This window comes from Asparagus officinalis, chromosome 1, assembly GCF_001876935.1.
Source record: "Asparagus officinalis chromosome 1, Aspof.V1, whole genome shotgun sequence".
In the NCBI taxonomy this organism is placed as follows: Eukaryota; Viridiplantae; Streptophyta; class Magnoliopsida; order Asparagales; family Asparagaceae; genus Asparagus; species Asparagus officinalis.
In genome coordinates this window covers 75,411,086-75,424,977 of record NC_033794.1, presented here as the reverse complement: position 1 = coordinate 75,424,977, position 13,892 = coordinate 75,411,086, and the positions used below count along the sequence as shown (strand labels likewise).

At 36.4% G+C, this 13,892-nt stretch overlaps 1 long non-coding RNA gene across 1 annotated transcript; it reads right to left on the bottom strand.

The window, feature by feature from the left end:
• Nucleotides 3,907–5,087, bottom strand: LOC109842857. Its single transcript, XR_002247414.1, has 3 exons — nt 5,067–5,087; nt 4,123–4,211; nt 3,907–4,029 (listed from the first exon to the last, which is right to left on the bottom strand). It is a non-coding gene; the product is annotated as an uncharacterized LOC109842857 (long non-coding RNA).

Below are 13,892 nucleotides of genomic sequence, written 5' to 3'. Positions count from 1 at the left end.
TATATATAAATATTTTTGGACATGAAATGACAAGTTATGAGTTAAAATTAGAATATATATATATATATATTACATAAATATTTTTGTTCTAAATTAGTTATTATGAGAAATAGTTTTAAAGAATAATTTTGGAAAAGAATATTTAGTATGTATGATAGTATGACTGATTGACATTTCATGTGCAAAACGACATCGGTTTACAGTTTTCTTTTTCTGCATTACTATATTAGAGGATATTTAATTAAGGTTAGTTTACAGGAGAAGTTTGGACGCCTCAGTAGTAAGATATTAATGAAGTCTATTACATGTGTTTTTATGTTGTGTAGACTTTGTTCATGCTTTCCGTAATTCGTTTGCAGTTATTACTCATGCCATATGAACTTGCTTAATCATGTTCGACATGCCATGTTATCATTGTGTATAATTAGTTTTATTTATTACCTCTTGTAGTAATTGATAACCTTAGTCGTTCATGACTTAGTTGCCTTGTGCGTTATGGACAGACCTAGTGACATGTGTGGGTGTGTTGACTGAGCTTAGGTGGTGAACTAGAGTTTTAATTTGACATAGAAAATGAGAAGTGTTGGGATGGGGAAGTCCATGTTCATGTTATCGGATGTGATTATTGATTATTTCCAGGCTCGCACCAGTGAACCGTTTCGCACTGGCGTGAGTCTGAGGACCAGTGATCGGATATGTTTGTTGGTTATTTTCAGGCTCGTACCAGTGAAACGTTTCGCACTGGAGTGAGTCTAAGGAACAATGATTGGATGTGTTTGTTGTCTATTTCCAGGCTCGCACCAGCGAAACGTTTCGCACTAGGGTGGGTCTGAGGAGAGGTGATATTGTGATTATTGATTATTTCCAGGCACGCACTAGTGAAACGTTTCGCACTGGGACGGGTCTGAGGTACTAGTGAGATGTGGTTGTTAACCAGATATCTGATAATGTGAACTTTGACTCTAGTAAGATGTGGACCAGTAATTCTATTATAGGATGACTAGTTACGTGACATTGTTATTTAAGATGTCTATGGATTCTTGTGAGAGGTAGGACAATTGTATTTTCTTTTCATACATAGATCGGGATTAATATTTAATTATCTACAATTTGAAATATATGGTATATACATGAGGGTTTCCTTGTTTGGATTATTTCGCTCGACGTACTACGTTTCGAGTTGTAGATTTTTAAGTATTAATTTTATCTAGTTGTATGACTTTGTTATTCGGATGTTTATGGATTTTCTGAATGTTATCGTTAGTAGTGGATTGCATGTTGTTTTGGTTATACTCCTAGTTGCATGCTTCTTTGTTATTTTCGTTGTTGCATCAGTTTTCGCATTGGCCATACGACCGTTATATTTTTCCATGTGAGATCTTGTCGTGTGTATACACACTGACGTACTCCTATTTTCTGGGTGTACGTCAGATTTAGGAGACAGACAGCCTCAGTTCAGAATCGTACAGGAACTAGATGATTCTCAGTAGGAGCGCCTTGCAAGTGGAGTAGAAGAACAAGCTGAAGCGTAATAGTTTTCTTCTGTACTAGCTGATGAACACTAGAACTCTTTTACAGTATTTCTTTAGTTTTATGATGAATTTAGTTATTTTATCAGTACTTTTATTATGGACTATGTATTTTATTCCTAGTTGAACCGTTTTTGTAATAAGGGCGTGTTTGACCCATATTTTTATGTCTGGGATGATTTACTATTGATGATATGTCTATTACTTATTCTGGGTTGTCATTATATTTTTTGCTATGTGTGATCGGGGACCTGTGACTTCGCATTGTATTTATTTCCAGACGCTTAGCGTATTGGATTGAGAAGAAAAGAAGAGAAAAAATGATAGTGTATATTTCTTCTCAACCTAATACGTCGCGGGCTTATTCACGTTCCGATTCCCGGGTATTTTGGGAAACGGGCCGTGACACAATGGGTTAACTTGTCTAAGTATTATTTATCAAACTATTACAAATAATTATGAAATTGATTCAACTTTATAGCTAAATAACCGTCAATGAACATTCACATAAGCAGTTAGTTGTAATATTATATTTTTCTACGAGTTACCAAATTTGAGCTGGCAGAACAAAGATGCAAGCGAATGTTCGTGAAACCAAATCCAACAAATAAATGCTAGCTTCAGAAAAGAAACACCGCTGGCTCACTACCGGGTCCAATTTTTCCCATTTTAGTAACATTTATGCCAGAATTATTACATCTATTTATATTTCTTTGATATCATCACAAAAGAAAACCCTGAGGCAGACACATTTCCATGTGAAATTTAGACGAAATTACCTCCTTTTCGCCAGGGAAAACATCTTTGATCGCCTTCCTCACCTCCTCGGTTGATGAGACGGCAACTCCCCTTGGGACATTAATCCCATGCTTACTCATCAAATCCGAACTCTGTCGTAAAATTAAAACGGATCGTTAAACACGAGATCAGTTAGATCGATCAGATATTAACGAATCAGAACGAGATAGCATCAGTAATCAGAAGAAGAAAAAACCCTAGGTTTGGGACCTGGTACTCGTAGATGTTGAGGCGACGAAGTTTCCCAACGATGGAGAGAGATCGAGACGCGAGATTTCCGAGCAATCCCCTCACCATCTTCCTTTTCCCTTAGATCTGATCGACAACAAACCCTAGATTTTGACGAAGATGGCAAAGCAGAGGAGGAGGATGCCTGCTGACGTTGTGGAGCCGAAGGTGGACCAAAGGACGATGTTTATGATGTGGCGCCCCGGCCAGGCGAAGGCGAGGATGATGCTGAGGGCGGCGGAGCCCTCAATTGGAGGGAGCCAGAATTGGAGGGCGCGCTTCTCTTTTCTGGAAGATGAAGAAGGAAACGGCGGAGGAGGGGACTCGCGAAGGGGAGGTCGGAGTGGAGGGGGGTCTGACCGGAGCGGTCGAGGGACGAAGGAGCCCGTAAGGGGGGTTCCTTCCTCTTTCGATTTGGGGGGAAAAGAAGGGGGGCTGGGTTTTGACGCCTTAAATTTTTTTTTTTAAATTTTCACGTATCATGGACGGAAATTTTCCTTCTAGTATGTATTCTAGACGGAAATTTCCGTCTAGAATAACTATAAATTTAAAAAAATAATAATAAAAATAAAATAACCGTCTAGGATACTATTCTAGACGGAAATTTCCGTCTAGAATATTTTATCCTAGACGGAATATTCTAGACGGAAATTTTCCGTCTAGTTTAATACATTCTAGACGAAAAAAATTCCGTCTAAAATATTCCGTCTAGAATACGTGGTTTTCTACTAGTGGGCACTGTTAAATAATGAGGTATCCTAGACGGAAAATTCCGTCTAGGATACCCAGAATTCCGTCTAGAATGCTTATTCTAGACGGAATTCCGTCTAGAATACGCGTCTAGTATGTTTCCGTCTAGGATGTAGTATTCTAGACGGAAATTCCGTCTAGAATACATCCTAGACGGAATATTCTAGACGAAATTCAAAACCGTCTAGAATACATCCTAGACGGATTATTCTAGACGGAATTTCCGTCTAGAATAATTCATCCTAGACGGAAAAAAATTCCGTCTAGAATGAGTATTCTAGACGGAAATTTCCGTCTAGAATACTCATTCAAGACGGAATTTGATGTTTTTTAATTTTTTTTTGTTAAAAAAGGCATCCTAGACGGAATTTGAGCATCCTAGACAGAATTTCCGTCTAGGATACTATGCTACAGTGTTTTTTTTTTAGAATCTACTTTGGGTGCATGTACACAATATTGAACAACAAAAAATTATATTCATATCCAACACAATCTAATTATATTCCAATATCAAATCCCATTATATTCAAATAATACATTCACCAAAATAGTAGAGAGATACATAATTTTTTTACAAATTTTTACATAAATTATTTACAAGAGGTTCTGTATGCTCCATCGCACAACATTACGCACAATTCCTCCTCTTTGGAAAAATCGAGCAACAACAAAAGCTACATCCTCTGCGGGCCTATGAGGATCTGGTGAATCCCAACTTTTAAAACTGTGAATACGTATAATCATCAAAAGTATAATATAAATACAGAAAAAACATAAAAAATAAAAATATAAAAGAAAATTTTAGAAAAATACCCACCAGCCAGTCCAATTTTCTGTCCACATCTTAGGACTCGTTTCATTGTTTGGCTTGAAGCTATCACAATAAAAACCATTGCAAGTATTTATCTGATAAACCAAATAAAAATATAAGTTTCCCTCAAAAATATTAAAGTAGATCAGTACTGTTACAACTGAGAATACAATATTGCATAAGTTTTATTGCATAAGTTGTTCACAAGAGCTCTAGGAAGTCTTATTGCATAAGTTTGTTTTCACTGAGAATACAAAAAACCTCTTAACAACATGATGTTAACTAAGCATATACTAGAGCATCTCAACAAGTACTGTGATCTCAAAAGGTCATGACCAGACAACAGATTTCAGAAGACATTCACATAAGCAAGCACGACAATGATATAGCAAGAAACATGAAAATCATTAGCTACGTGTTCTATATAACTGACAGATTTGAAAATATCAAAGCAGGGACTAATACCACACGAACTTAAGAATTAACCCATCTTATTAGTAATTCCAGTGATTTGAAAAACTAATATCACAGCAAGTTAAGAATTAATTGGGAGACTTAATTAATAGCACTTTCAATAATCAAATTTAGGGAGTTAAGAATTGAGCACAAGTTAAACATTAAACCTGAGGTGTTCAATGTGTGAGAGTCCATATACTTCATTACAAACTTAAAATCATCCAAGCCAAACTATCACTAGTTGATTATGTTGACATTGAGTTTGCGCAGACACGTCTATATACACAATGACTAAACATAGTAATGTTAAAACAATGTTAATGTAACACAACAAGAGTATAGAAATATTTCCAATCTAACTAAAGAAATATTCAGTTCATATTAAGTTACTTTCATTCTGATAATTTCAAACTTTTGTAACTACATAATCTTAAATTTGCATTTCTCAACTTCCCAAAATCAGCAGAACTCTGAATAGGTTTAATTTCTTTTACCTGCTTCGTGATGTCATCTGCCTTTTTTTTAAATTTCCACGTATCCTAGACGAAAATTTCCGTCTAGGAAGTATACCCTAGACGAAAATTTTCGTCTATGATACGTGGAAATTTAAAAAAATAATAAAAATAAAACAACCGTCTAGGATACTATTCTAGACGAAAATTTTCGTCTAGAATATTTTATCCTAGACGGAATTTTTCCGTCTAGTTTAATACATTATAGACAGAAAAAAATTCCGTCTAGAATACGTGGTTTTCTACTAGTGAATGTTGGTTACTTCGATTATGACGATGTACCATTATTGGAAAGAAGTTACTCATAGTGCGGAGGAGGTTGCGGAAATGGAGAAGGAAATAGATGAAAAAGAATTGAAAAAAAGGAGAAAATGAGCAAGAAGATAAGGAGGAAGAGAAAGTTGGCTAGCAAGAAATGGAAGTTTAGAATGTGGAGAAAGTTGAAGAGAATGAAGAAGGGGAAGAAGAGGATGGTGAGAGTGTGGAGAAATAAGAAGAGAAGAGAGAGGAAGATAAAGAAGAGGAGAAAAAAGAGGCAGAGAAAGAGGAGGAGAAAGATGAGCAAGAGAAAAGATAAGAGAAGAAAGATGAAGAGAAAGAGGGGGAGAAAAAGGAGGCACAAGTTTATAAGAAGAGGAGGAATAAATTAGTTTCAAAGGGGACAAGGGGACCAAGTACCAGGATTAGGACGTGATCACAACTAGTCCGAACTCCTTTCACTGAAGAAAAGAAGAAGGAAGTTCGTCCAGAGATAATTACAATATCACACCACAAGGATGATGAGAGGCCAATAATCACGTACTACTGTATGCCTGATGAATGCAGTTGGGATTTGCTGAAGAACATGAAAATAAAGAAGGAGGAGGAGGCTCTTCTGAAGTTGTTAAACGAGGGTATTCCTAATGTTGATGATTTGACATATGTTTGGTTGATAGTGAAGGAAAATTCGTTCACAACTTTAGAATATCCCATCATATAGCGTCAAAGCTCGCACCAGATGAGAACAGATGGGTCTCAAATTTTTTCAATCAGAAAACCCATCAGTAAGTTTAGTAATTCTCCTTAATGTTTGGCTGCATATTACCTGGGATCTTGTATACATTCATGTTAACGTTTCTATATATATGTTAATATTAACAGATATTTGTTAACTTATGCCCATTTATGTTAACTTTTACAAGAACATGTTAGCTTTCACTGTTACATGTTAATATTTCCAGACTTATGTTAACTTATGCCCATTTATGTTAACGTTTACTTGAACATGTTAGCTTTCACTGTTACATGTGCATGTTTATCAGCAACTGTTAACATTTGTGTCTTACTGTCATATTTCAGGTCGTGTATTATTGTTAATTCGTTGAACAATCGTTTCGATTCTTTGGAGCTTCTTTATCTGCTATGTGGAGGACGTATCTATGACCATGCAAGTTTAATATGTTAAATATATGCATTTCTGGGATTTCTTTTGTGATGTGTTGTTAACCACTTTCATTTGCATCTCTTGCATGGTAAATTTACAGGTCATGGAAGAGTTGATAGATAGAATAAGCACATGGCTAGAGAGACCAGAAATTGCATCCCTGAGCAAGAATTATGGGGTTGTATCAACATTCTTTGCCTTAAGTATTAGTTTCAAACTCCTAAGTTTCTTTAACTCTTGTTTACAACCGGCATAACATTATCTATTTAGCAATACAGCATAGCCTTTATGCAAAGATTCTTGATTTTCCACATCTGTACACTTCATTTATACAAAAACATGTTGCTGCGAGCAAGAGTATACTCCTTAACCCGTTTGTGCGTCAGGACCACTGGCATGTTGTTGAAGTCAGTTTGGATGAGAACGTTATTAAGCATTACAGCTCGGCTGGCCATAATAGGTATATTGAACCAGTGAATAAAATAATTAGTTTCATGGATCATATGAAGTCTGGTTTTGATTCCCATAATGTTTGGAGAAAGTTCAGATATGAAGTCGTCCCTTGCGAGCAATAGACTGGAATGTTAGTATTTCACAAATTTAATATTTTTTTATTTTATCCAGCGTCATATATCTAACTAGCTTTGGACTTTATATCATGCAATTTCGATTGTGGGTTTTTTGTTCCCTTATATATAAAGGCTATAATCCGTGGGGTTGATACGATTCAGGTAACTAATCCCGATGATGAGTTTGACGTTATCCGTGTCATGCTTGCAGCTGAACTTCTGATGGAAGGGTGGGAACAGAATAAACAATGGGGGACATTAGAAAAAGATGGGTGAAAGTTGTGCTAAAAATTAAGGAATTGAACAGATAAGGATGGGAACAAAACTTTCTTGTATATTAATTTAGTGGTGTAAATGGTTGATGTTTGCGTCGAAATTTGATGTATTCATTGCGGTATTCATTACAACTTCAGTCGTTACAATGAAAACAAAAAAAGATAGTCTTTTTATAAGACTCTTACATAATAAAAACAAAAATTACAATTCTCGTCAAAATAAACGCAGGGAGATCGTTTATCGGTTTCTTGCTTGTGTGGGATCTTTGCCTGTGCCGGGGATTTTAATATCCGTGGACCACCTTAGATCTGGATCCGGTTGATGAAAAATTGGACAGAGCTTTGCCTTCACCGAGGGAGTATTTGATTAAAGCGCTGAAATCGACCAAGCGAAATCAGTAGCTCTTCTCGAGATTAAGACAAAGCCTAATCTCAAGGAACGGACGTACGAGCTTCAGATCATTCGAATAGCTCATTCTTTATGCTGGAGTTTGCCGGGATCTCGCTAACCCTCGTTGAAATTCGTGACTCTTGGCTCTGGAATTCGACAGCACCTCCTCCTCTTGATAATAAATCACCCTCGCTGAAAAGAGGCCCTAGGCTTATATTTATAGGGCTCCGGATGCGGGTATGTGGATGAGAATGAGTGGTTTGGCCTTATCTTCAGTTAATAACGACCTAACCACGTTTGTAGATGATATCAAGTCAGTTGGGAACCCCTGGAACAGATAAATCCCTAGAAAATCGTACAAAACCGTCGAAAAAACGTGTTTCCTGGTCAAAACAGCGCGACGGGCGCTGCTGACCCGCGGGGGGCGCGGGTCGGCGTGGTCTAACCCGCATGTGCGCGGGTCGGACGTAGCCGGGTCGGCGCGGTTCGACTTGCGCGGGTGCTGGTAATTCGGCTCTTTTGCTGAACTATTTGGTGTTTTTTGACTTTTCCGGGACTTGTATTTTCCACCGTTTTACGTGTTTGACCATCTTTTTTACTTGTACGATTTTTGCTAACTTGCTTCATGCACTCGTTAGCTCCTTTATGGCACTTGGAACTGACCAATAAGCGCAAGTTGACTGACGAGTACGAACTGATTAACACGCGCGAGTTGACCGAAGTGCGTGAACTGATTGACGCGCGCGTGTTGATCGACGCGCGCGAGCTGATTGACGAGCGCGGGCTAACCGACGCGCACAACTGATTGATGCGCACGTGTTGACTGATGCACGTGAACTGATTAACGAGCGTGTGTTGATCAACGCGCACGAACTGATTGACGCGCGCGTGTTGACCGATGTGCACGAACTGATTGACGCGCGCGTGTTGACCGACGCGCGCGAACTGATTGACACGCGCGAGCTGATTGACACGCGCGGGCAACTTGGTTCGTCGTTTCGCTTCATGCGCTTGTCGACGACAGATAATCCTCTTAGACTTGGATAATGACGTTCGTTGTCTTCTCTCCGTCTCGAGCTGTGTACGGACACCTATAGGCATTTTTAGACACCTACAGTTGATAGTGTGGATGACAAACTACAACGCAAGCTTGAACTTTATTGTTGTTAACGTTTTTATGGTATTTTTGCTACCACATGTATTTAACAGTTATTTAGTTTTGATACAACATGTTAATGGAAACAATACTTAACCTTTGCGTCCATCAAGTTAACATATTCCAGTAAAAGTTAACATGTATGAAGAAAAGATAACATGTACCTATGAAAGGTAACCTATTACGCTTAAAGTTAACCAGTTTCAGTAAAATTTAACATGTCAACCTGAATGTTAACTACTTACCGTAAAAGTTAACATGTAAATATGAATGTCAAACACTTTCAGTAAAAGTTAACATGTCAATCTGAATGTTCGTAAAAGTTAACATGTAAATATGAATGTCAAACACTTTCAGTAAAAGTTAACATGTCAATCTGAATGTTAACCACTTTCAGAAAAAGTTAACAAATGTCAAACACTTTCAGTAAAAGTTAACATGTCAATCTGAATGTTAACCACTTTCAGAAAAAGTTAACATGTAAATCTGAAAGTTAACCACTTCTAGCAAAAGATAAAATGTTAATGTTTAATAAACTTACAAATCATAATTTTAAATAAAATTTACAAATCACAATCCTCAATTATAACTTGAAGTTTCTTCAATTCATTTTTAATTTACAAATCACAATGTTTAAGAAAATGAGAACCATACAAAAACAACACAGAAAGAATGAACAAAATTTCCATTTTTCGACTTCACGGTTCTTTTGCTTCAATGCTTTCTTCAACTGATTTGTTTTGGTTGTTATCTCATCTTCAACGGGTAATTCTTGGTAAACTGGAATGTTCTTTTTCATTGCACTAGCATTGTGAGCCCAAACAAAAAACTTGCATTGCTTATTTGGGAACTTTGCACATCCCCAGAAGTATCTACCTTTATTCCTCCCATTTTTGCACTACGTGAGGTGTGTTGGAATTTTACAGAAACAACATACATCTTCTAGTGCTTGAGACCCCTCCGATGTATTCATATCACAATCTCAAAATGGGAATCAATGGATTATAGAACTTCTGATGAGGTTGTAGCATTGCTTTGCTCACTCTATATATTGCATTTGGAACAACAAGCTAGCCGTTGGAATATGACTGCTGGAACAGTCAGGCAGCTAGCCGTTGGAATATGACTGCTGGAACAGTCAGGCAGCTAGCCGTTGCAATATGACTGTTGGAACAGTCAGCAATTTAAACTTAACATATTCGACTGAATGTTAATCTTTTTAGCTAAAAGTTGTAATAGTTAAGAGATAATTAACATGTTAACATAAACAAGTACACTACACAAAACATCTTGCATCCTTGCAGCAGATATTACTTCAATAAACAATATGATTTGTCTTACAACTTCACAGAATACAAAAGTCTTCCATAATATACTTGCAAAATTTTGGACAACCTATATTTCTCTAGCAAAAATACTGTTGTAAGAAGAAGTCCACACTAATTACTAATTGGCTCGTTGCAAGTTGCTCAATTGTGACCCTCAGCTTTGCATCGAGAACATTTGACTGGACGTTTGTAAATGGTTCTGTTGTTCATGCGTCTTGTTCTATTTTCCCCTCCTCTTAGTAGTAATTGGTGGAAAAATCTGGATTTCATCCCTGGGCACACTTCACTTCTCAAAATCTGGTATAGGATATAGTATTTCATTGTAACTCTTCTTAAACTCTTCTACGGTCATAAACCAATCACGATATTGATATACATCTCTTTTCATATAAATAATGACTGCACAAGCATGCACACAAGAAATAAAAGTTACGTCCCAAGCTTGGCAAGTGCATGTCCTCTTCTCCAAATCAACGTGAGTAGTTCTATGTGATTGCACTTTGAATATATCATATCTAGATTTCTTAATCTTTAAAGTACATCATTTTTCCATATTTTCTCCAATAAGTTGCTCAACTTTAGGACAAAGATAGCTTGTCCACTTATCAGCCATTATGCGTTTGTTGTTCATGTGAATCATAATTTGTTTTCGGATATGCTCCATCATTTGCAGTATACGTAACAATCGAGCTTCACGTATCCAAATGTTGAAGGATTCTGCGACATTAGAGGTCACATGACCATATCTGCAAACATTAAAATAATAAAAAGTATGATGCATCAAATATATAATAATATTAACACGTAACCACAAATCTTAACCTTTAATAGTGAAAGTTAACATAAAAAGATGAAAGTTAACATATATTGGTGAAAGTTAACATATACCAGCCATAGTTAACCTATAAAAAGGAAAATTCACATATATGCGAGACAATTAACATCAACTGCACAACGTCATAATGATTGAATGAAGTACCTAATGCCAGGAAAGAATGCATTTGCCCAATGCTCTGGCGAATAATTAATTGCAATCTCATATGCAACTGGAGAGATCTTATAAATTTCCTTCATGTAGTCATTTTATTCCGCTATAGTGTATTTATAGCAAGAAGATTGAAGTAAATTCCCCAAAACTTCTGTGTCATTTGCCTGCATTCTCAAATCCTTTAGCTTTGATCTAAAATTTTCAATCAGGCGAAGAACACATCTTGAGTGAATTGCTTCAAAAAAATATTCTCTCACGGCTTCTCGAATCCCCTTGTCGGCATCAGAAATAATTACCAATTGGTGGGGAGGATTTTATGGGTCTGACCTTTCATACAATATGGACCACAGGTCTTGAAGGAACCATCTCCAATTATCTATATTTTCCTGATCACATATGCAATACGCAAGTGAAAATATCCATTGGTCTCCGTCGTATGCTATGAAGCTCAGGAGCATGCCTTTGTATCTGTCTTTCAAAAAGGTCACATCCAAAAATAATAGGGGTCTATACACATTTAAGAAACCAACGATGCAAGTAACATAACATATAAACAGTCTTCCGAACCTTCCTTCATTCTGGTCAATGCAAATGTAGCTTCCTGGATTCGTTTGCTTCACCATTTGCTCATACTTATACAACAATGTGACCACATTTCATGTAAATATAATACATTGGAACAAATAAGAATTAATTTTTTAATGTTACCGTCCAAGAGTGAAAGTTAACATCTAATTGTTAAAGGTATTGTCTAACTGAGATAATATCTTAACATAAAAGCTAACAGTTATTCATGAAACATAACATCCCACGGTGATAGCTGAAATATATCAATGAAACTTAACATGAAACATCTAAGGGTAAAATATTGCACGATAAATTAACAACTACCATTGTACTATAAGCGGCTACGAACATAATTTGTACATTTAAAAAAAGGTTAAATACCCATATTAGTATTTTAATTCTATCTCATTTACCAAGAAGGTATTTTAATTAGACAAACTTTCTTTAAGGCATTTTAATTGATTCAACTTACCAACAAGGTCATTTTTCTCGTCGGCAACCAGTTTTCGGCGAGAGCTCGTCATGTGCGTGACACGTTATGACTTAAACTAATTTTAGCTGTCGATGTGGCACGGATCTGTCCTATTTTGGGTGAATTGGGATTGTTAGAGGGTTAATTCTCGTCTTTAAACACTACCACGTCAGAAAATTTGTGCCATATCAGCAGCTAAAAAACAGTTTAAGTCATCACGTGTCACGCACATGATGAGCTCTCGCCGGAAAACTGGTCGCCGACGAGAAAAATAGCCTTATTGGTAAGTTGAATCAATTAAAATGCCTTAAAGCAGGTTTGCCTAATTAAAACACCTTCTTGATAAATGAGGTGGAATTAAAATACCAATATGGGTATTTAGCCTTTAAAAAAATAACTGTAAAATTTATCATCTTAATTTATCGTAAGACTCATAACTATCACCGTATATATCATCTTGTGCTCTTTCTTTGACCCACTGTATCTTACTGTATTCAAGTCATTCCATATCGAGTGAGGAACCCCTTTTACACATCAATTGGGCGGATTTCAGGCCGAACCTTTAATACAGGTCACAATTGGGCTGCTATGAATTTGCGAGATGGTCGTGATTGCCCTGATAAGTTAGTATGTTGTCCGCAACTGTGTTCATTTACAAACCTTTTGATTTCAATTCTTTTTTTTATTTTTAATAGGAGATGCAAACAACATCCAAGGGCATCCATATGTCTCCTTATATCGACAATAAACTCGGATACGTTTGGGTTCATTCTTTACAAATTCTTAGTCAAACTTTTTCGCCATAGAATAGTATTGCAAAGCTAGTCTCAGTTCATTTACAGTTTCAAATTGTTACACATTTTCAGTTAATGTTGTGTGCCACCATTGATGAATGATGGAAGTGTTATTGAGAAGATCTTCAGCTCTCATTACATTCTCATCGGATGGGCAATCATTTTGGATTCTCTCAGAATTGGAAGCATTTCCTGAAGGAGGATGACTATATTCTGCATTTAAAGAGGCATCACTGTTGTACAAATTAATCAATCAGTGAGATATCATGCACACTATAGTATAATATTATCTTCTGATATTTTAAATTAACAATTTCTTAAGTAAACAAAGGTAATTGTCAGTGTTAACTGACTAGGAGTAAAATTAACCATTTTCCCTAAAACTTAACATAGAGCAGCGAAATTTAACAGACAATATGCATAGTTAACACGTTACTACGAAAGTTAACAACTTCATGAAAATTTTAACATGGTCACATGAAAGTTAACATGTTCTTGTAAAGGTTAACATATCTTAGAGAAACTTAATATGTAAGATGAAGAGTTAACATCTAACCATCAGAGATGACAACTAAATTTTTTGACTACACATCGGAACCTGAAATCACAATTTTTACATCACACAAAGCCCTGTTTTAAACAGAGTTCATTGATTACTTACATTTCAGTAATAACTTTCTGATTTTTTTCAGAATTAGGACACTCCATATTAACAACAGCTTGCATGTGAATCTCCGTACAACCAATATTTTGATTGTGCTCCAACATGCACTTCAAATCATGAAGAATATAGCATTCTCGCCTAACGACACCATGCACATCAAGGCTTTGGCGGCCGTTGGGGG